The 24,486-nt window shown below is 37.4% G+C and overlaps 1 protein-coding gene across 1 annotated transcript in view; it reads left to right on the forward strand.

The window, feature by feature from the left end:
• Positions 1-3,759: 3,759 nt before the first annotated feature.
• The window catches only part of PKIA (cAMP-dependent protein kinase inhibitor alpha), a 92,773-nt gene continuing 72,046 nt past the window's right edge, over positions 3,760-24,486 (forward strand). The window contains exon 1 of the mRNA XM_032315586.1: positions 3,760-3,955. The gene's annotated coding sequence lies outside the window, so the exon portion shown is untranslated. The remainder of the gene's footprint in view (positions 3,956-24,486) is intronic.

The raw sequence follows: 24,486 nt of genomic DNA on the forward strand, positions 1-24,486 counted from the left end.
TAAGAACATCTTCAAAAAAAATAATGCCTGTCATTTAAGAACATCTTCAAAAAACTCTTCTGTGGTTGGGATCCTAGCCTTCTTTTCACCATGGTTCCCTTTAACAATCTGGAGTAGTTTCTTTAACTTTTCTTAAAATAACACTTTTGGGGAGCCAGGGTGGCTCAGTTGGTTAAGCCTCCCACTCTTGATTTCAGTTCTGGTGGTGATCTCAGGGTCCTGGGATGGAGCCCTAGAGTAGGGCTCTGTGCTCAGTGGGGAACCTGCTTAGGATTCTCTCATTCTCTGTCTGCCCCTCCCCCTGCGCTCTCTCTCTTCCTCTAAAGTGAATAAAGGCATGTTTTTAAAAAAGAGGACAGAAAAAATAACTTTTAAATTTATAAAATATATATGATTTCAAAAGAAACTAATTGCCAATTTTTAAATGCAGTTATTAAAATATTTAAGAAACAAGATTTGTGATACAGAAATGTATAGGCATTTAAATTCACTAAATAACAAGCTGTAACAGTGATTCTATTAAATACTATACTCAAAAATAGTGATATTGAGCTAATGAGTTAACAATGATTATATTGCTATACATGTGCACTAGAATGGAACAATTAAATGGATGAGATTGTTAGAGTCACATTTCTAACTATTTTTTAAAAGATTTTATTTATTTATTTGAGATATATATGAGAGATAGAGCAGGAGCAGTAGCTAGAGGCAGAGGGAGGGGGATAAGCAGACTCCCCACTGAGCAGCGAGCCCAATGCAGAGCTCAATCCCAGGACCTGGGACATGACCTGAGCCCAATGCAGATGCTTAACCAACTGTTGGAAGGAAGTCACTATGAGAAGCTCATGCCTCTTACTATTATTGTAGGCATTTATGGATAAGCAAGGGGAGGAGCTAAAATGATCTAGGTGTTAATGGATTAGGCTTGAAGGCATTAGTATGAAATCATATTTAGTTCAATATAAGTACTGGCAGTAACATATTGAATATTTATACATATGTACCCATGTATGAGGAATATATATTTCTTTACTTTCTCAGAGAGCCTAAACAAATGGTGCCCCCTTAGCAACCACCACACTGAAAGCCCAGATCTTGCTATTATCATCCTCCAGTAAGAGGAATCAGGGCTTCTTGGAGAAATGGCTGATTCTAGGACTGGGGTAGGAAAATACAAGGTGGGCCTTAGCATGGTGTAATGCCAGTAAATAACAAAGTAATAACACACACCCACAGACATCAAAGGAAGTATGTCAAAGGAGCATAGGCGCTGACAAAAGGAACTTGGAATGGCTAAAGCTGGAACAACTTGAACAACAAAATAAAGTGGTATTGGATTATCACTCGAAGTATAAAGTAAATATGCATGACTCTATATTGCTATAAATAAACAATTGCATAAATTAATATTTAGGGTAGAAAATACAATCTCCTGTGCAGGATTCCAAATACTTTACAAGACCAGTGCTCTAACCCCTGAGCTATGGAGCCAGGATTCCAAATACTTTATATGAATACTCTGCCCTCAAGAAGGTAGAGCATAACTCTCTAATCCTTAGGCATGAGCTTCTCATAGTGACTTCCTTCCAACAAGTATAATATGGAAAGAAAAGATGGAGGAGTAACTTTACAGTGGAGAAATCTGAGATACTACCTCAGTCAGGTGATCAAGGTCAACATCAACAGTTGAAAATCATTTTGATAGTATATATTCCTGACGTGATGTTATGAAAATGACACTTTATCTTGTGGTCATCTTCCCAATAAACTATAATCCCAGTCTTATCATGAGAGAAGCATCAGACAGATTATAGTAGTGAGGCACGCTACAAAATTCTTGACCACGACTCCTCAAAACTGTCAAGGTCATTAAAAACTAGAAAAATCTGAGAAACTATCACAGCTCAGAGGATCCTAAGGGGACATGACAACTATAGGTAGCATAGTGTCCTGGATGGGAAAAGAATTGAAAACCTTAGGTAAAACCTAAGGAAACTGTGCAGACTTTAGTTAATATTAGTGTAGCATTATTGGTTCATTAATCGTAACAAAGGTACTATACTAATGTAAGCTGTCAATAACAGAGGAAACTGGGAGTGGAATATATAGGAACCCTATATTATCTCCTTAATTTTTCTGTATATCTAAACCTATTCTAAGAACATATATAATCTATTAAATAAAACAAAAAAAGGTGGTGATGATTTAATTGTAACATCAGCATAGTGATTTTTGAGATATCTGTAAAACCTGAAATAGGAAATTATCTGTGATTTCTGTTCGTGACAAAGTCATAGGTACTCCTAATATTATTGTGGTTCATTGTTTGCATTTATATTTAAATTTATAAATTTCAGTTATAGGTTAGTAAGACTAAAGATGGAACACTCCCATCCAGATTCTACATACCCTTTGATACAAATTAAGAACCTCCCAGTTTATGGTTTTATTAATGGCTTAATTTTATGAAATTAAGACTCAAAGACATGAATTAGGTTGCTTCAGCTTCCAAACAACATTCATTCTAGGGCCAAGAATTCTTAATGATTTTTTTTTTAATTCTGTTGTTACACTACCTACCAATTTTGGAACTGCTAAACAGAGAGATGGGAGCTCTTCATGGATCAAATGTGCTTTCCTGGCCTTGTGCAATGCTCTGCTTATGCTGCTCTTCAAATCCACAAGATAAAACTGGCTTGGACCTACTGAGGGGAATTCCCAAAGTAAAATTAAATGAGGAAATTCCACTCACACTAAACTCTACTGTCAAAGAACCTCTTTACTTGGAAATGACTTAACAATGGGAGAAAGAGACACTGGCGTCACCATAAAGGGAACAAATCCTTGGCCTTTTCTTCCCTTAAATCCCCACACTGGTCTGCAGGAGAAAGAAAGGAAGGGAGGGGGAGAGAGAGGGAAAGGAAGAGACAGAATGGGAGGGCGGGGGTTTAATAGCTGGTGCCCATTTAAAGAGGTTAAGAAGGGGCTTGTATGTGTATTCGCTTACATTATCCTAAAGCCAATTCTGATACATCCTTGCGTTTGGGGCGGGGTGGGGTGGGGGAAATACAGCCATCTGTTACTGTGGATTCTGTTTCTTGGCTTCCAAATGTTATAGCTGTCACCAGAGCAGCCAGCCCAATTGAAGGGTGGGGGGAAGGTGTTAGAGGCAACATCTGTCCACTAAATGCACCACTAAAGAACAGAAAAATCCTGGGGCCAGCCCTCTCTGTTTCCTCGAGTGCTTTCTTTGGTCGGTCCTACTTCTCCACTCCTTTGGGAGTTTCCTGTTCTATTACGTAGGCAAGAGAGTGAGAGGTCCCAGCTTTCATGCTTGTGAGTGGTTTGCATGTGTGTATACGTTGGGGGAAAGTAAGGCGTGCCTCAAGGGGCTTAGAAAGATCGATTGCCGGTTTAAAACATTTCCGGAGTGTTTGAATGTTTATCTTAAAAAGACAATCCCAGTCTCAAATTCTGCGAAATGAACAATACTGATAAGAAAAATGAAGAGGGTGGGAAACCCACACAGCCGAATGGAGCTGTCCATGCAGCGGGCGTGATAGGGGAGCTCTCGGAGGAAAGGCGCTATGCAGAGAAGTTTCTCTGGTCCTTCTCTCTCGGTCCACAATCTGGCAACGCTTCCTGCGTAATAGCATTAATAGAAAAGAAACCTAAAACCCGGAGGGGTAGCGGTCGTCGGGCACAGTTTCCAGGAGCCCATACCCGCTGCCGGGAGAGGTCCTTCTCCCCCCGCGACTGGCACGGAATGTGGTGATCCGGCCCGGGGAGGAGGATGACTTCATGCAGCCGGAGCGCGGCGGCGGGAGCAGCTGCTGCAGCCGGCAGGTGGGGTTGGGGCCGGTGGAGCTGACCACGCACTCGGCCGGGCGCGGCGGCACTGCGGCCCCGGGGCAGCGGGCGCTGGGACTCGCGCTGACTGCATCCAGAGAAGGTAAGCAGCCCGGCTATTATTAGCCTCCGCCACGCCGTTTAGTTCTTTCCGCTCGGGTAATAATGGGTTTTGCAATACACAGGGAAGGGAAATATCCTTGCTGCATACTGCAATGGGAAAAGGAGCAACAACTGGAATTGAATTGTTAATCAGCCAAGTGCTTGAGATTGGAGGAGCGGTGTTACTGGGCAAACAAAGAAGGCGGTCAGCCTCTATACTCTTAAAGATAGTCGACCGTTTCAGTGCTAGACTCGCTTAGGCATTGAAGACTCAGAATGTGGAATAACTGGGAGTTGCACTTTTATCTTTCTACTTCAGCCTTCACTTGGTTATTTTGTTGTTTTGGAGCAGCAGGTCCTTGGAGGCAGCTTGGGGAACTAATCAGAAATCTTTCCTACCTTCCTCTGTCCTCTCCCTTCCTAGTTATCAAAATTGGTCTGTGCCCATTTCAATGTCAAACACCTACTTCAATACTGAACCTTTAGAAAGAGTCTCATATTAGAGGAGAAACTTACCTCCTGGAGTTCAGCTTGGGGTGAGCAGCACTTGTTTCTACCTTATCCCTTCGTTTATCATCTTCTCTCGTCAATTACTTCATTGATTTCCCTGGGATGCCGGGTCCATTCACAGGCCAGATCTTGTCAGATTCAATCCACCACCTCTGCTCCATGACTGATTTTGTCAAGGACCTACAAAGGGCATTGCCCTACACCAGTTTTAGTATTCTCTCTGTATACTCTAACCTGTGTCCTTCCCCCAAATACGTGGCACGAAAAATCCTTCTTTTAACCTAGTACCAACATGGTTCCCGGTAACTTCCTTCGCTGTAGTCACTGCGGCTACAAGAGAAGAGGATTTCGAGGACAGCAGAATCTGTTGGGGTGTCAGAAAGTGGACCGTACTTGTATTTTGCTCCCTGTGCATAGGCATAGATGGAAGTACAAATGTGAATGTGTCTATCCAGTTTTCCTTGAAGCTTTTTGGGGGGGGGCACTGGATGGCAGACACCTACCTTGATAGGATTTGAGGTAGGTACTCCTCAAAAAGCAAGCAGTATGTCTGTCCCAGGATTCCCCAATAACCTCGAAAGAGTTTCCAGAGAGGCTTTCCCCACAAGCATTCAGGAAGCCACTGGAGCTGGCCAATCTAAGCCTCAGGTTATTTGAGCATCCTCAAGTTAGTCTTGCCATTTAAGGGTTCTGACCACTTGTTCTAGGATCTCCCCCACAAACCTCTTGCTACTGAGCTCAAGTGCCTTATTCCTGTTGCCACCTAGGGATGTACATTTGAATAATACGCTCTGAAATGGGTAAGATGGCTGTGATGGGGATTGCAAATGTGCCACTTTACCAACAGAGAGTATTTGCAATAAGCCAGACTGGGGTGTCTGTGTGCCAATACTCTATTTAACTGGGGATCTTTATCTTTAAATTTCAAATGAGACAGTCTGACTCCATAACCATGTAATTTTATTTTAGCAAATTGAAAGAGGAGCTCAATGAAAAAGAGAGGCAAGGTTTATAGCTAAAATTTTATCTCTGCTTACCTTCCTTTTTAAATATTGCTTTTAGACAAAGATACTAGTTTTGAAAAATCATATTAATTCTGTTATATGCCATTATTGCTTTTCTGAATACAAATTCTTTTTATAAAATACACTTTAGAAGGATTTGAGTTGGTTTCTTTGTCTCTACCTTTAGTATATGATGCAGAGGGAGTGGAGGGGGTGGGCAAATCCCACTCCAAGTGGCCCACTCCAGGAACTCTTCCCCTGGATCATGAAAACCTCAGCACCATTTTTTTTTTTTTAGCATATTGTTGTTGTTATTATGTGTTGAGTGTGATGTGGGTTTGAAATATTAAAATTTCAAGATTCTATAATTTTGAATCAGGCACAGCACACCAAATAGAAAAGGAAACAAAGAGCAAGAACAACAAAACCCTTTATTCTACCACCTTTCTTTACTAATCTTAAAATATTTAACTATATAAATAATTATTTATTAAGTGATAATAAATGTTAATATGATAATTCACTTTTAAGAAATTATGAAGTACAGATTAGTATAATTGTCCTTAGGTATAGTAAAAATTTCTGTAATTTGAGTTTTCTTCATGTTGATTATTAGTGCATGAGAATATCCTAATACTAGTTAGAAATTGAAATTGTCTATTACTTGGTTTCTGAAGAAACTGAATTCTTTGAGAAGAAGTGGGTCAGAATTAGGGGACTAGTACTGCCTAAGCTGGCATCATACCTGCCAGTGATTTTATAAGGGAGATGAATTCACTGAATTATGGACCTACATTGGAGAAGCCTTTTTGGGAAGGGAGAAAATAAGTTAGAAAATTTAATTTTTCGGGGCACCTGGGTGGCTCAGTGGGTTAATCCGCTGCCTTCAGCTCGGTCATGATCTCGGGGTCCTGGGATCGAGTCCCGCATTGGGCTCTCTGCTCGGCGGGGAGCCTGCTTTCCTCTCTCTCTCTGCCTGCCTCTCTGTCTACTTGTGATCTCTCTCTGTCAAATAAATAAACAAAATCTTTAAAAAAAAAAAAAGAAAATTTAATTTTTCATTTCAGTGCAACTGAGGAAGATAAATAAATTTAAAGGATTTCTGAATTTGGACTTTGTTATATTGAAATAAAACAATTTTTCTGAGAAAAGTGTCTAAATTCAGAGTCCTAAGAAGAAATATATGTCTGACTTCATGACTTCATGACTGAATTGATTTATGACTTTATATCCTTTTCTTTAACTGTTTCCCAGGGAAAGGAAAAATTAATTGCCTGGTGTTCAAGAGATGGAGGAGGAATGAAAAAAAAAAAAAAAAGGATGTGCACTATTAGATGCTGAATGAATTGCAGACATTTTTGTAGGTTTGACAAGATAGAATGAAGTCAATCTACTGCTTTCTAATCACATAAAAAAAAAATTTAGTATGGTGTGTGGTCAGTGTTATCCGTAACTTAGTAAAAATTTAGACATCAAAGTTGACCTCATAAAAAAAGGCATTTTCTGACGCTGTCTTACTGCCATTAGCTGCAACTGAAATAGACTTATTTTGAGATTTTGAAAAATGGAAAAGAAAAAAAAAGTAGAAATAATAAAGCTAAAGAAGTGAATTTCTATTTACCCAGTGTCTCCGCTGCAAATAAGTAGAAAAAGTGCAATTTTGAAAGTTGTCAGTGCTCTCCTAACTGCCAGATTTATGTAATATTTCACCTTTTTTCATTATGTCTTTATTTTTAAGTTCTCATCCATGTTCTTTTTAAATTAAATATTCATGTTTAAGTATCATTAATAAGTAATATGCATCAGGAACTGAGATATCTCTTTATCTAGTTTCTCACTAATCCCCTTAAGCTATCCTGTGATCAGCCTAAACCAGCTAGTCTTGATTTCCAGTTTGTGCCCTATGATGTCACGCCTATATGTCTTCATCTGTTGCTTTCACTCACCCCATATATGTTGAAACCTTGCTCACATCAGACACTTCCTCTTCCATAAAGCTTTCCCCATACCCACCATCCTCTTATCAGGTGAGCTTTCTCCCTTGTCTAAATTCCTATTGCACTTTATATCTTGGTCTATTCTTTAGTGTGAACCAATGCCTTATTCTCCTAAAATAGCTTTGGAGAGCATGTTTGTAACTGACAACCTTTTATTACCTGCAACTCAGAGTACAGTGCCTAGCTACGTACAGTTCTTCCTTGATTTACAGTGGGCTTACATCCCAATAGACCCATCATAAGTTGAAAATACCCTATGTCGGGACTCCTTGGTGGCTCAGACTGTTAAGTGTCTGCCTTCGGCTCAGGTCATGATCCCAGGGTCCTGGGATCAAGTCCCGCCTCGGGCTCCCTGCTCAGCAGAGAGTCTGCTTCTCCCTCTCTCTCTCCCCTTCCTTGTGCTCTCTTTCTCTCTCAAATGAATAAATAAAATATCAAAAAAAAAATTAAAAAAAAAAGAAAATACCCTATGTCAAGTGCATTTAATGCACCTAACCCACCAAACACCATAGCTTAGCCTAGCCTACCTTAAGTGAGCTCAGAACACTTGTATTGGTCTGCAGATGGGCAAAATCATCTAACACGTAGCCTATTTTATGGTTAAGTGTTGAATATCTCATGTAATTTATTGGATACTATATTGAAGGTGAAAAACCGAATCTTTACGTAGGTACAGAAGGGTTGTTAAATGTATCTGTTGTTTGCCTCATGACTGTGTGGCTAACTGGGAACCTGTGGCTTGCTGCCACTGCCTGGCATCAGGAGAGATTACTGTACTTCCTGCTAGCCTGGGAAAAAATCCAATCAGAAATTGAATTGTGGTTTCTACCGAATGTATATCTCTTTTACATGATCATGAAGTTGAAAAATCATACATTGAACCATCATAAGTCAGGAAACTTTTGTATATGCATAGTAGACATTCCCCAGTTTGATTTTAGTGAAGAAATTAGTTATTATTTCAGGGGTATATCTCTACCCACTCTTTACCATCAGGCAAGTTCAACTCCCAAACTGTGTGCAAGTACTTTTAGTTTTAAAAATATTTACATAATAATAAATATAGTGAAAGCACATTCAAATAATTATATTCAACAAAAGTTATTGTGAGCTTACAGGTCATTCAATGTATATTAGCTCATATATATTAAAAATATGATAAGCTTAACAAAACAAAACACAACTTTTAAAAAAAAATTTATTTATTTATCTGACAGAGAGAGAGAAAGAGGGTACACAAGCGTTCACAAGAGCACACATGGCGGGGTGGGGTGGCAGGCAGGGGGAAGGGGAGAAGCAGGCTCCCTGCTGAGCTAGGAGCCCAATGCAGGACTCTGTCCCAGAACCCTGGGATCAGGACCTGAGCCAAAGGCAGACGCTTAACTGAGTGAGCCACACATACATCCCCAAAACAAAACTTAATGTTTTTAAAAAGATTTTATGTATTTATTTGAAAGAGAGAGAGAGCATGAGCGCAGGTGAGGGGCAGAGGGAGAGGGAGAAGCAGACTCCCTGCTGAGCAGGGAATCTGTCTCCAGGCTAGATCATAGGACCCTGGGATCATGACCTGAGCCTGAAGGCAACCGCTTAACCAACTAAGCCACCCAGGTGCCCCCAAAACAAAAGTTTAAAGAAGATATTGTATCTACTTTCAACATGCTTGTGTTTTATTGAAAAAGAGTAAGCAGGAGAAGATGCCTTACATATATAAGCACTTGTCCAGTTTCAAGGCACTCTGCCAGGTACTTTCATCCATGAAATCAAATTTCAGGCTTCTACTCTATGCTAATTTTACTTTAGGAAACTGAGACTCAAAGATTCACCTAAATGTTTAGCAGACATTCCTTCCATGTTACCATGCTGCTCTTTGAAGTGTTACGAGTGAAGGAAAGCATTATAAAAACACAAGGTCAGAGCTATCAGAGTCATTTAAAAATTGTTTTGTAATTAATTTTTCCAGTGTTTCTTAAACTTTTGGGCCTTAACATCCCCTTTGATAATTCAGTAAAGGCTATGCATCCACTCCCCAAGTATATACACAAACACACACAAATACACATAGCATTTTGCATACAATTGCAGGTGTTTAAGGACCCACTAAAGTACTCCTTAGCAAATGGTTTAAGAACATCTGCTCTGGGTTCACTTTAACAAGATGTGTGTCCTTTATTAGTCCAGACATTTTTGGTACTTGAAACAACATTCTCCTTCTATTCTTCTCCCTGCCTTGGAACCCAAAATGAGAGCTCCTCATTATCACTGGCACAAAGGCAGCTAAGATGATTCGAAAACAAGTAAGTGCCAGTGAGAAAAGTGATTCAAAGAACCCTGATTCATGGAAAAGGAATCCCAGAAGGAGTTCTGAATGTTACACATTCCAAATGATTTATTTAGGGTTTTCCAATCAAAACCATTTTTTACAAAAAAAGAAACCGTTCTAGACTTAGAGTAGTAGTGCCAAATATGTATAAGAACATTGCCAGCAGTTGAGCGATGTAGGCTCCTTTGAAACATATTCAGTTTTCTTACGATGGATGTATGTTTGCCTCAAAGTTACTATTTCTTTCTGGTGACGCTGTCTGCAGTAATGTATTTGCTTTTACCATGTTAAGGGGAGAATGACAAGTTATATTCATCCCTCCTAAGTTATAAAACAATTGCCAGCATAAAAGTACATTAAAAATTAACCGATACCTGAAGAAACCAGTACTAGCTAGCATGGTTTGCTGATGCTAGTATTCGAAAAGAAGTGTGACAACATTAATCTAGAAAAAAAACAGATATGGAGAGAAAGAAAATTCAAAGGGCCAACTTAAGCTTTTGGTTTCCCTATACTTCCCAAAATATGATAATACCTGTATAAGCTCCTAAAATAAGGGCAATTTTTTAAAAATTTATTTCATACAGAGAGGAAGAAAAAGAGAGAGAGCAACAGATTGGAAGGGAGCAGCAGAGGGGATAGGGGAAAGCCAGCTCCCCACTCAGCAGGGACCCCAATGCGGGAGTTTGATCCTAGGTATCCCAAAATAAGGGCAATTTTATGGAAACTTTATAATGTGCCCAATGCAAGGTAAATTTATACTTTATTTTATAGTAGATTTTTATTTTTTATTATGGTAAAATAGAAATAACAAAATTAGCTGTTTTAAGCATTTTAAAGTATGAAATTCACAGATATTAAGTACATTCTCTATGTTGAGCAGTTTTCACCACTATCCATTTTCAGAACTTTTTCATCATCCCAAACAGAAACTTTGTACCCATTAAGCAGTTACCCTTCATCTCCCCACCTCTCAGCCTCTGGTAAACTCTATTCTACTTTCTAGGTCTATGGATTTGCCTATTCTAGCCACCTCATATAGTGGAATTATATAATATTTATCCTTTTATATCTGGTTTCTGTCACTTGGCATAATGTTTTCAAAGTTTATCCATGTTGTAGCATGTGTCAGAATGGCATTGCTTTTTAGTTTGTTTTTAAAAGATTTTATTTATTTATTTGAAAGAGAGAGAGAGAATGAGAGCTCCAGAGCATGAGAGGAGGAAGGTCAGAGGGAGAAGCAGACCCTTGCTGAGCAGGACTCCTGCTGTGGGACTGGATCCAGGGACTCCAGGATCATGACCTGAGCTGAAGGCAGTTAATCAACTGAGCCACCCAGGCGCCCCAAATTGCATTACTTTTTCAAGCTGAATGATATATATATGTGTGTGTGTGTGGGGGGTGGGTGTATATATACATATACACACCTACAGTGTTTTTTAGTTGCAAAATATTTTCAGTACATTGCCTATTATTACATTGATGATATCTAGCACAAAACACTACCATATCACCTTTAGTCGAGGCCTAATATGTACAGAGAATGTCCCATGATTTTATTAAATGAAAAACTGATAAATATTAAGTTCCAAATTATTTTTTGATTTCAAGGTATGTGGTAATGGACACGAACTTGCCCATCTTCATATGTTAGTGCTTTTACTTTTTCGCTTTTTTTTGTTGTTGTGGATGGTTCCAAGACCCAGGATTGGTGCTTTAATTTTTGATGAAGAAATTTTTGGTGTGGTATTGTTGGGTCAGAGATAATACATGAGCGTTTATAATTAGAAAAAGTACGTTGACTATAAAAATCATAAACTTCTTCAACAGATAGTATTTATGTATTTTCTGCAGCCATTTCTTTTCTTTTTTTTTTTTAAGATTTTATTTATTTATTTATTTACAGAGCGAGATCACAAGTAGGCAGAGAGGCAGGCAGAGAGAGAGAGAGAGAGGGAGGGAGGGAAGCAGGCTCCCTGCTGAGCAGAGAGCCTGATGCAGGGCTTAATCCCAGGACCCTGGAATCATGGCCTGAGCCAAAAGTGGAGGCTTTAATCCACTGAGCCACCCAGGCGCCCCTCTGTACCCATTTCTATCTTTAAAATGAGTGCATGTAATATAAGGGAATCCATTTACTATGATTTGAGCAAGGAAAGATTCTCACTTTTTTCATTTCTGTTCATGGAGGAAAAATATTATACACAAGTCTTGACAGATTTCAAGTCTCTCAACACATTTTATCATTTCAAAGATATTACAGAGTACATCACAGATGTCTGTCAAGTCTTACAACAACAGTGTAGAAAACTAGAAACATCTATATCTAGGTGTGTGTGAGAAGTGTGTGTGTGTTTTAAGCTCGAGCAATAGGTCATTTGAATCCAGCCAATTCTAAAGTTTGGTCTCTTTTTTAGTTCAAATATATGTACCTGCATTATAGTAAATCTTTTATTTTGTTGGTTTTTTTTTTCTTTAGTTTCTTTTTAATGTATCCATTTTAATTTATCCTGAAAGGAGTGTTGTATTTAAGCTAAACTACAGAATATTGGTACATATGAAGAAAAACAGAATTGGCAAAACTTTTCACTACCCTTCTCAGAAGATTATCTTGATTTGCATTGTCCAAGAGGGGAGAAACAAAGAAGCTTGCTGGGGGATTGCATCATGTTGTACCAGAATTAGACATTAACATGCTACAATGTCAAGGATGAAGCAACATGTTTATAACGTATATTTTTTTAAAGATTTTATTTATTTACTTATTTGTCAGAGGGAGAGAAAGAGTATGCTCAAGCAGGCAGAGTGGCAGGCAGAGGAGGAGAAAGAAGCAGGCTCCCTGTTGAGCACGGAGCCCGATGAGGGACTCGATCCCAGCACGCTGGGATCATGACCTGAGCCGAAGGCAGCGGCTTAACTGGCTGAGCCACCCAGGCATCCCTATAACATATTTTTGAAAAACTGCTTAAAACTGAAAGATTGCAAGAACATAGATAGGCATAGCGTAGATATTTCACAACAGTATTTTAAGGCATGTTTTTTCTTTGGTTAATTGGGATGGAGAACCTATTAATAGGCATTTCTCTATGATTTACTTTTGTCTTTATTTCTGCCTGATCAAACCTTCTTTTAAAAACAGACATGAAACAAATAAGCATTCTGACCTTTACCTAAATAAGCAATAAGAAACACACATCTTAATCAATGCACTGCCATGTTGATGAGACTGAGGGTAGAAATATTGGGTGTTTTGGTCATTGCAATCATAGCAGCAGTACAACCCACTTTGTTACTTCTGTTGTATACTGCAGAATCTGACTGCATAAACCAAGAAGTCCGTGATCTTTAATGCCATTTCTTTCTTTCTTTTTTTTTTTTAAGATTTTATTTATTTATTTGGCAGAGAGAGAGACAGCCCGAGAGGGAACACAGGCAGGGGGCATGGGAGCGGGAGAGGGAGAAGCAGACTCTCTGTTGAGCAGGGAGCCAGATGCGGGCTGGATCTCAGGAGTCTGGGATCCATGACCTGAGCTAGAGGCAACCGCTTAACAACTGAGCCACCCAGGTGCCCCTTTAATCCCATTTCTAAAACTCCTCTCCATGATTTTTCACACTCAGGTTCTCTCATAATTGAAATGTAGTGAAAAACAACCAGGGTGTTAATACGCTCTATCCACTAACAAAACTTAATCTTGCTAGAACTTGCAAAAATAATGTTGCATACAAATTGGTGGATACCCAGTGGAATCAGTGAGAATAATCTGTCAGACTCACCAAGTCCAAGTACAGATTTGAAGATGGTCAAAAAAATTTTTTAAAGAATTTATTAATTTATTTAACAGAGCATGAGCCAGGGGGAGAGGCAGTGAGAGAGAGAGAGAGAGAAGCAGACTCCCCGCTTAGCAGGGAGCGGGATGCCAGGCTCATCCAGGAACCTTGTGATCATGACCTGAGCCAAAGGCAGATGCTTAACCGACTGAGCCACCCAGGCACCCCAAAGACTGTCAAATTTTAAGTATTGTGAAGATATAAAAAGATTTAAAAATTTTTCCTCTACAATAATATATGAAAATTTTAGAAAAGTATAATTACACATGTGGGGTTTATTTAAGATAAGCTCACTGGAGAACAATGCACTTTTAAAAGGCTTCACTCTGAAAAGATAGCATTCATATTTTTTTTTAACTACTACCCTCCAAAACAAATTGTGACAGATCATTGTTCATCCAAATTAATCTCTCATATTGAAGTGGGTTTTTCTTGGGGAAACTGCCTTCAACAAATTTGTGCTTTTCTGCAGTGGATCAAGCCAAAAAGCAAAAGGGATAACATTCAAATGACACATCCATATTTACTAGCATTTTCAAATGATTACAGTCTTTTAATAACCTGAGAATTTCCATTGATAAAAGTTGGTCAAGACATGGCTGATGCTCCTGTAGAAGATAAATCTGAATTTCATTTTTTATATCATCTCCGTCTTAGAGAACAACCTAGGATTGCAAAGCCAAGCAAAGCATGAAAGAATAGTATTTTATAAGTAGTACTATTTTATAAGTAGTATTTTATAAGTAAGTATAAGAGTATATTTTAAGGGGCGCCTGGGTGACTCAGTGGGTTAAATCCTCTGCCTTTGGCTAAGGTCATGATCTCAGGGTTCTGGGATCGAACCCCACATCGGGCTCTCTGCTCAGCAGGGAGCCTGCTTCTCCCCCTCTCTCTCTGCCTACTTGTGATCTCTGTCTGTCAAATAAATAAAAAAAAATTTTTAAAAAAATAATAAAAAAATAAAACTAAAGTATCAAGAGCATAAAAATTTCTGCAAGTCAAATGATTAGTTTCATATTTGGCTATATAGGCATTTATAAAATATTTGTTGAACAACAAAATGAATCAATACAATTTAGTTTAGAAAGCTGCCCCCAACACAAAGTAATTGGCATTTTACACATGTTCATTAGAGTATTTTTGTAGGTGTGGTGGGGATGAGTTATGGATGAAATTACCCTCCCCTGCTTCTTACTGCTAAACCATACTCTCTTCCCTCTGAGGTTTTGATAAGGTGGGAATTAGAAGTGATACATATTAAAGCTTGAGATATATCTAGTAAGCAATTTAAGACACTCAACCAAGCACAGTCCATTTACCCAGGACAGAAGAACATGACATTACTCTTCTTCATTCAACTACAATGAATTTGGACTTTTAGAAAATTCATCATGCAAGATACAGTTTTTTTTTTTAAATTTTAATAATAATAAACTATTAGTGGTTCTCTTTTCTCCATACCTTTTTCAATCTCATTTTTTGTAAAGAACACTGTTATGGAGAAAGCAAAATTTCAGTTGATTGAAAGCATTTCTACCTGTATGCAGGTTTGAGATCATGGTCTTATAACATTTCACTGGAGCTTTTTGAAGTCACTATTTCAGCACAAAAATTAAATCTGACACTAAAATGATCTGACGCTAAACAGTTCATTGAATAAGTGGTGGAAAGTTGGCATCTTGTTTATTATTTAAAAAAAAACAAAACAAAACTAACTTGTTCAAGCCAAAAACATAAATGTTTCAATTTCCCCTTAATAAATAAAAAGGAAAATGAAATACCATGGCAGTAGAGTGTTATGAAAGCAAAGAATCGAGTTGATCTCAAAATGTTTGAAGATAAAATTAATGTTTTTTTGTACAGTTAGATAAAATTTTACTGAGAGCTCTCAGGCAGCTTTTGATCACTTTCAAAATGAATCAAAATGCTCTAAACAGCATCTTCAAAGTATGCTGATCACTAAACCTTCCCCTTCCCTTTGTTTGTTTTGGAAGTTTGGGCTACCACTTATGTCTAAATCATATATTTTAAGAAGTGAATGTGAACTTTGAATCCTAGCTAGTTTCAGTCCCACCTCTACGATTTACTAGCTATGTGACTTAGGGTAAATTACTTAACCTCTGTGAGTGGTTTCTTGGTATTTAAAACAGGAAAATCACAGAGTTTTTGTGAAGATTAGAGAACATAAAAGAGAATTTAGTGCAGTATCTGAAACATTGTAAAGATTAATAAATGTTTCCAATTTTTGTCCTTTTTATTCTCAAGGGAAACTTACAACCAGACCTCATTACCACAGGTTTTCCCAAATGTTTATGAACTCTTTTTTCCTGCTTCTCCCATGTTAGTTAAACTAAGCTTTGAAATGACCCGGAGCCTCATGGGAAGATGTCTCTGTGCAGGTAATGCCACTGGTGGGAGAGGTTGAAGCCAACACAAAGCAAAGTTGCCGGAGCTCTAATTTGGCGGTAGCTGGGGGAATGAGACTTAGTTTCTATTTTTAACTCTGTAAGTAGTTGATTGGATGAGCTGGCAAAAGTCAGTTGGCTATTAATTCTGCATCTTATTATTATTTTTTTTAATTTCACCATATGTCTAATCATTCTTGTCACTAACCCATTACAGAAATGCTATTAAGGTTGTGAGTAAGGGTGTTGATATCAGAAGCAAGTGACAGATAAAATGGGGAGGCTTCCTTACTTAAAAGCAACAGTTGACTTTTGGTGGGGGGGAAGGTAATACAGTGTGAAGGTTCCTGGGAGAGAACAACTTTAACTTATAAAGAATTTTTAACATTCACTTCCACTAACAAAAATCTTTGAAGAGTCACTAATTATCTGCCTTATACTCAAATATATATACTTGGTATATTATTTATATATATATGTATATAAATGTTATATAAATACATATATTTATGTATAACAATTGAAGAAGTTTCTCATTATATCATTAAATTGTACAAAAGGAAAATTATTATTATTGCTATTATTTTTAAAAGATTTTATTTATTTATTTGACACAAAGAGAGAGACAGCGAAAGAGGGAATACAAGCAGGGAGAGTGGGAGAGGAAGAAGCAGGCTTCCTACCAAGCAGGGAACCTGATGCAGGGCTTGATCCCAGGAACCTGGCATCATGATCTGAGCTGAAGGCAGGCACCTAACGACTGAGCCACCCAGGTGCCCCCCAAAAACGAAAATTAACTTGTAACTCCATTGTATATCATATGCCAAGGACTCTTTGGTATGTAATATCTATTTTACTGAAGCTCCAAGAATTTAGAGAGAACATAGAAGTATTTTAATATTCAGAGTCTTGTTCATTCCTAGGCGCTATTGATTAGAGTTGATCAATAGCAACACCTTTAAACTGAAATAAAAACATCAAGCCTCAATTAATGTGAAAACTTGAGTGGAAACACCTATGAATCACCTATAAAAACTGTATTGTTAATACACAAATGGGCTTTAGTATGATGAATCTGGGGGCTTAAAAAGCACACAGTTTTACATTTCTTAAAAAGATTTATTTATTTGTTTGAGAGAGAAAGAGTGCATGCATGTGGGGAGGGTTGGTTAGAGATTGAGGGAGTGGGAGAGAAAGTATCCTCATGCAGAGTCCCTGCTAAACAAGGAGCCTGATGCAGGTCTTGATCCCAGGCCCCAACCAAGATCATGACCTGAGTTGAAACTAAGAGTCATATGCTTAACCAACTAGGTCATCCAGGTACCCCACAGGGTTAGGAATTTTAATTCAGTATGTAAATATGCTAACTTATGTTAAAATTTCTGTAACTTTAGGGTCAAATTAATTTGAAAGTTATTGGTGTTATTTTTCTGGTTTCTAATAACTGCTGTCTCAAATAAACGCGTTACCAGGACAAAAATATCCCTGGCTTAAAGTTTCTGCCCAATTAATCACATACTGGGATGTCTCTTGGATATCGGTAAAATGATATATTTTACAGCAAGCCTATAAAATGACTTTCCACTTGCCAGGCAACCTTCAACAATAAAATATACCTGATATTCCAATTTTGAAAAATCATTATACCACATAAATGTTATCTTAATAAATAGCAGGTGACTATTAAGGTTTAATCATTCTCCAAATACCTTTTACCAGTTATTAATAGAATACTGAGTAAGCAGCAGTTCTGTAGTTTTTATTCAGATTTTTATTTAGACTCAACTGTAATCTGTATTTCCTTTTCTTTTTTCAAGATTTTATCTATTTATTTGAGAGAGAGAGTGAGCTCTCAAGAGACCTTGAGCTGGGGAAGGGAAGAGAAGCAGGTTCCTGCTGAGCAGAGAGCCTGACATGGGATTCGATCCCAGCACCCTGGGATCATGACCTGAATCGCAGGGAGACACTTAACCAACTGAGCCACCCGGCACCCTGTTATCTGTATTTCTATAGTGCTTTTATATCTACCATCTCACTTAAGGAGAAGGAAGCTTTCTAGGGCTTTTATGTTGGCTTCTAAGTGGAGCATTCTTTAACATTTTTCATTTAAAAATACTATATACAAATTTATATGGTCTCATTAAATATAAATATTAGAAAATCTATGGAACATTTAAAACACTCAAACACACAAAAACAGGGATATACTTGAAAACATGAATTTCTAATGTGTTTATTTAGATTATCTATGTTGAACTTTATTTCATTAATAGCTCACACAATAACCTTCTCTGTTAATTATTTTAAGATCCTGAAAGTAGGAAACAATATAGAAACTAACTAAAATTTCCTTTTTGAGAAATGTTAAGAAAGAGTTAATGTTAGTGTTAAGAAATGTTAAGAAAAGAGAATAATATTAAATAGTAAATAAAGCATATTGGTTTTGAGTATCACATACATAGAGGAAAAAGACCCAAAGAAAGTTAAAAAATCAATTATCAATAATTAACTTAAGAAATAGAAAGCCAGGGTGACCTTTACTTCCTCTCAATACCAATCTCATCTGCTATTTCCAAACTCATTACAAAGTATATGTATTACTCAACTGTTTAAGAAGAATATATGCTGGTTTGGATGTGTTTTGTAACATCTAAACCTTGCCGAGTGTTGCTAAAACGTTTGATTTTTATATAGATTTCTGGAAGTTCACATTAGAGGAAGAGAAGTTTTCCCTCAACCTGAAATAAGAGTAATAAATTAAAATTTCTTTTGAAGTACTGTATACTTTCAAAGCATTTTTATATCCATTCTCTTACTGGATTATCCTAACTCTCTACAGCTGGTAGAGCAATGGTTATCTTCATTTTGCAGAGAGGAAAACTGAAGTTCATGAAGTTTAGCAGTTTGCCCACTTCAGTAGTACACAGAGTTATTAAATAGCAGGGCAAGAATTCAGGCTTGCTTCATGCCCTGGTCAGTCTAGTGCTTTCCTAGATGCTGCAAAAATTGGACATGTATAAGGGTAAGCACGAAAATGGAAATACGCTTAGATCTGTTCCTACTTATATATTTGCCTGTAGACCTCACTGGAGCCTGCACCAGGACAATCTACGTGTATTACTTTCATCAACTCAAAGAGGTGGTCATATTAAATAAGCTTCTAGGTTTAATTAAAAAACAAAATAAAACAAAACTATACTGTTTTTTTCACCATATTCCAGTTTGTATTGTGTCATTATCAGCTTCTTTTCTAGAGAACCATGCCTTCAACTTAAAGGGTTGCATTGCTTAATAAACATGGATGATGCTGACGGCTTATCTGAGTTAAGTAATGTATGTGAATCTAGTTTCATGAGATTACATCATTTTATTTATACACACACTTGCACACATATTAGCAAAAAATAATTTTTGCTTCAAACTAGAACATTATTTGTATAATTTGCAACCTAATTGGAGCACTTGGCCATATAATCTATCATTTTAAAAGTTAATTAAAATTCACCGAAAATTCTCTTCTGTAACTACATTGGACAATTGTATTGCATTTCTACTAGGTTTCTATTAAGTATGAAATTATTTTAAACAAGTCATTTATAAGATCTGCCTCGGTATTTTTCTGCTTCTGAAATATCACCACTATAATCTGCTTTTTAAAATAGTCTGACACCTACCAAGTACTCCTTCACCTCCTACAAGAAAGCAAGAAAAAGAAAGCATTTATGTTTTTAATTTTAGTGAAGGTTCTTGATTTAAGAATTAGTCATTTGCTGTCATTTGAATTTCAACTATTCTGTAAGTACTTGAGGTTCTTTTTGTATAACTTTTCTGTAGTTTTCACATATATCACCATTAATTTCATCTTTCACTTTGTCTTCTTAGAAATAACATTATGTTTTTGAACTGTTTATCAGTAACAGATAATGGCAGGAAATGGTGATTCTGTTTTTTGGTTAAAAAAAAATAAAATGAGAAACTAAAGGAATAGTTACTATAGCATTCCCCCCCCTCCATTTAATTAATCAGCCATTCACATCAGTGAATATTAGATTTTGAGACTACAGATGCAAATACTAAATGTTTACATATTTGGAAAAGTGAAAAATAATACTTATTTTGCTTACCCTGTGCTAAATGCTGTTCTAAAACCGAATAGATTTCCTCTCACAACAATCCTAAGAGGAAGACACTGTTATTACCTATTTTATAGATAAGCAAATAAATACAGAAAATGATTAAGTTATCCATGGTCACACAGCTAGTAAAGTACAGCTATAGTATTTAAAACCAGTTTAAAATATCTAAAATCTGTTATTGTGAGAATCCATATTCCCAACCCCTGTAATGAATGTAAGGGTTTTGATCCCACCATTTGTTATATGCCCATTTACTTGCTTGTGGAAAGAAAGAGAGGGGAGGAAGTAAAGAAGGAAGAGCTGAAGGCAGGAGAGAAGTCAAAGTTCTGCCAGTTCGTTGATAACTGCTACATAATGATGTTCAGTTTAGGTTCTTGTAGCATTTTCAATGCAATAAATAATTTTAAAATTTTCTTAAGTGAAGTCTTCGATAATATTATCAGATGGAGACAGCCAGTGACTTTCTATTTACTAATAATCCTAATTGAAGTGTTAAGGCAGTCTCATATTTGGAACAAAACTAATTCTGGTAATTTTCACAGCAATACATATATCTTAAAATTATTATCAGGGTTTTCTTCACCCTCAGCACTCTGCTTACTTAATTTTAATTTTTCAAAAGCCCATAAATTTTAGTAAGATTTTAGGTTAGGCTTAAATCATAGGAAAATTAAAGGAAGTTTAGAATCTGTAACAAAAGGAAATCACCCTCTTCCCATCCCATGCTCACGTCTGTTCATTTCTACCAGAATTGTTCCATCAAGAAAGGAGGAATTATTCTGATTGGTCAGATTTAATGGACCACTCATTGGACAATATTTTACTGTTACTGCATGTTTAAAGGTACACAGCAATGGTTCTCACATTCTTACTTGCCTATAAATTGATCCTGTGAGAGCAGATGTGAGGAGTGAGGATCCCTGAAACCTCCATCTCAGTCTCCTCCCTCCTGCATGTCTTGCAGGGGGAAGGGGGTGTGTGTCTTAATCCAGCAGACAATGGGCCCTTCTGTCTTTTATAGGCTGTTTCCATGCCTATGAGTCAAGCTCTGTTTGAGCCTGGAAAAATCTTACATACTCTCTTGTCAACTTCTTCCTTCAGTATGTACTCAGAAAATGGTAAAATAGCTCAAGTAAGTCTTTACCATAGCTCTGAATTCAGGGTTTTCAGGAAGTAATCCCAAATCTCAGATATGTTCTGTATCATAATAGATAATTTTGTATTTATAGTTAACATTTACTCTGGATTATTCAGATGTGCGATTAGAAACTATTTCTATCTTCAAGTGCTGAAAGGCAGGATAACTATGGATTTTCATCAAAGTAATGTAGAAACTGTATTTGTTTCTTATGTTCTAGCCACTATCCTAGAGACTGGTGATAGAGCGCTAAACAGAGTGGTTATAAACCACACTGATTTCCAGCAACATTGTTAAGAAAGGATGAAATTCAGGGGCTCCTGAGTGGCTCAGTCATTAAATGTCTGCCTTCAGCTCAGATCATGATCCCAGGGGCCCGAGATCTAGCCCTACATTGGGCTCCCTGCTCAGTGGGAAACTGGCTTCTTCCTCTCCTACTCCCTCTGCTTGTGTTCCCTCTCTTGTTATCTCTCTCGCTGTCAACTAAATACATAAAATCTTAAAAAAGGGTAAAATTCAAACAGGAAAGGGGTACAGAAGTCATACACAAAAACAAATCTCAGCTTTAATATGCATGGTTGGCATTTTGGGGCTAGAACAAATCTAACACAGGAAGTTTAGGATTAATGATATATAGTCAGTCTAGTTGAACTCTGTTTTATTTAAAACAAGCAATTTTTTCAAACAAAGTCAATAAATCATTAACAGTAATTATGCAAACTCAAGTCTGTTTTTTTATTATTATTATTTTATTTTAATTTTTAAACAATCTTCCTACCGAACGTGTGGCCTGAACTGAACTACTATCTGGAGATCAGGAGTCACATGTTCCCCGACAGAGCTGGCCAGGTGCCCCTATAGTCCCTTATTTTTAAAAAAAATAGGGTGCCTTGGCTTATAATCTGTGGTCATTTTAATATTTTGAGAAACCAATCTTCAGCATTTTGAAATTAGGTTTTTTTCACAATAAAAATTCTAATATTTGTGCATCAGTTGTATTTCACACCTCCATAATGGGGTGACACTTTACAATTTTAAGTCACAAACCAGTATATTGCCTGTTGATTCTAGGCTTCCAAAGTTTATCATAAGAAATGGTAGGTGAGAGGAATCTTCATCATGAAAACACACCCAAATTTGAAGTCTGAAACTTTTTTTGATTGGTTAGTGATGTAGGAAAAGACATTAGGGTTCTAAGCCAATGGCCGAGGAGGAATTCTTGAGACATCTTTGGTGCAAAAGGTATGTTTTTTTTGTTTTTGTTTTTTTTGTTTGTTTGTTTTTTTAACAGCATGGGGATGTGACCCGTGGACAGGAAGAGTTGCTCTGGGGTCATGAGGAGTGGCTCATTATATATTTTTAAGTTGGGAGGGGTTAGGGACAGTGTTAAGTCTCCTAAGTATTTTGGAAGCAAGGTTTCCAGGATCCTGAGGGGACAGCTATTGTCAGGAAAGGTCATTTATTACTGTTTAGTAAAAACTCAGTCATGAGATCCTTCAGGTGTATATCAGTGGGCCATATGCTTGGGGGATGATTGCCAACATGTATCTTGGGGGGATAGAGATAAAGGAAGTTTCCAAAAGAATTTTTATATGTTAAAGTAGGATTATAGGATCTTGGGAGTCCGTGGGTCGGGCTAGGATTGCCTTTTGCCCTTAGCAAAGTGTCAACATCTAACATCAAGGCCAACTGAGTCCCTACAAGAATGGCACTCTGCCTGTTATGAGGACTTGTCAATGGGCTGTAGGTAGTAAGGAAACTTAATAATTTTTCTTCTGCCTTTGTTTCCCACATCATTTAGTAGATGTTGGTATTACAGAATCATATGTAGTGACAAGGCATGGTCAAGTTTGTATCAGCATTCATCTCATACTAGGTTTTGAGAATTTAGTAGTTTTTAAACTACTTTTTCTCCTGACAGGTGGCTTCCGACTCTAAAAGTATCTTGACTTATTTATGCACCATACATTCAAAGAATAGTTACTATTCACATATACTGTTCCAGATACTGTACTGGTCACTGGGGAGTGAAGGATGACTAAAACAGTTGTGACTGTCAAGAATTCTCCAATGTATTGAGCCTTTGCTTCTTATTCTTCAAGTGGCATCAATTCTAAGCAACCAAAAGTAAGAGGGATTTGAGTAGCATTTATACCATTATTAAATGTAGATTGGGCCAGATGATTTTTCAAAAAACAGGCTTAATTAAAGAAAGTACAAGAATGTTCTTTGAGCTTTCTCTTCGATGAGCAGTTATCTATCCTTGGGATGTAATAATAGAACTCAGTGAGCAATCCATCAACTACAGACCCGTGGTATCCAAAATGAACAATGTTTTCTTCAGCCATTGACTTCCTAGAGACACCCAAGGCATTTTAACTTTACTTGCCAAGAATTCACCAGTAAACAGCCATGATGGTAGACGTTGACTATTTACTGCCATGGGGTTGAGAAAATTAGTGAGTTACATTACACTACTTGTCAAGCATTTTGACATCTTGGAACAGAAAGTGCTGTTTAAATATAAAGAGCATTTTCTGTTGAATTGCTCATCCATGTGAGGAAATGACCTATCAAGTAATAGAGCAGAGTATAGGAGAACTGTCACAATGCAAGATTGATTTCTGCTAAAGAGACCTTAAAGTAACTATGTGTTTCAATTTGTGGTTGTTTATAACCATTTGAAAATTATCACGGTAAAAGCCCCATATAAAAAGCTATTTGGATTCACTTTCCGGCACAATTTCCTGGGCATTCCCACCTCCACCCACCCTCACCCCCACCTTTTCTTTCTGGCTCTGTCTCTGTCAGACCAGGAGAGAATAGGTCTCAGGCTTTAATGTGAATCAGGAGATCAGAAAGCTTGTCAAAACAATGATTATGAGGACCTCACCTGGTAATTGCATTTCTAGGAAATCCTAGGAAATACTTTTTGCTGGTATACATTTGATGACCATTGCTCAAGTTAAAAGGGTTTGGAGATTGGGGAAGAGGAATGAGAAACTTCTGAAACCAGACTCTGTCTTGTTTATGGAGCTGTCCAAGTTGTTGGGAAGATAATTGCTCCTGCCCTGGGGAGCCAATTGAAAGTAAATGGCCATCCTCTGAGTGGGTTATTGGCCTAGGGCAGCCTTTGCAGCACTCCTGCTTTTCCCATTCTTAAACCAAGGTTCATAGTTTAATAAGCCATTTAGCCT

Source organism: Mustela erminea, chromosome 16 (genome assembly GCF_009829155.1).
Source record: "Mustela erminea isolate mMusErm1 chromosome 16, mMusErm1.Pri, whole genome shotgun sequence".
Classification (NCBI taxonomy): domain Eukaryota; kingdom Metazoa; phylum Chordata; class Mammalia; order Carnivora; family Mustelidae; genus Mustela; species Mustela erminea.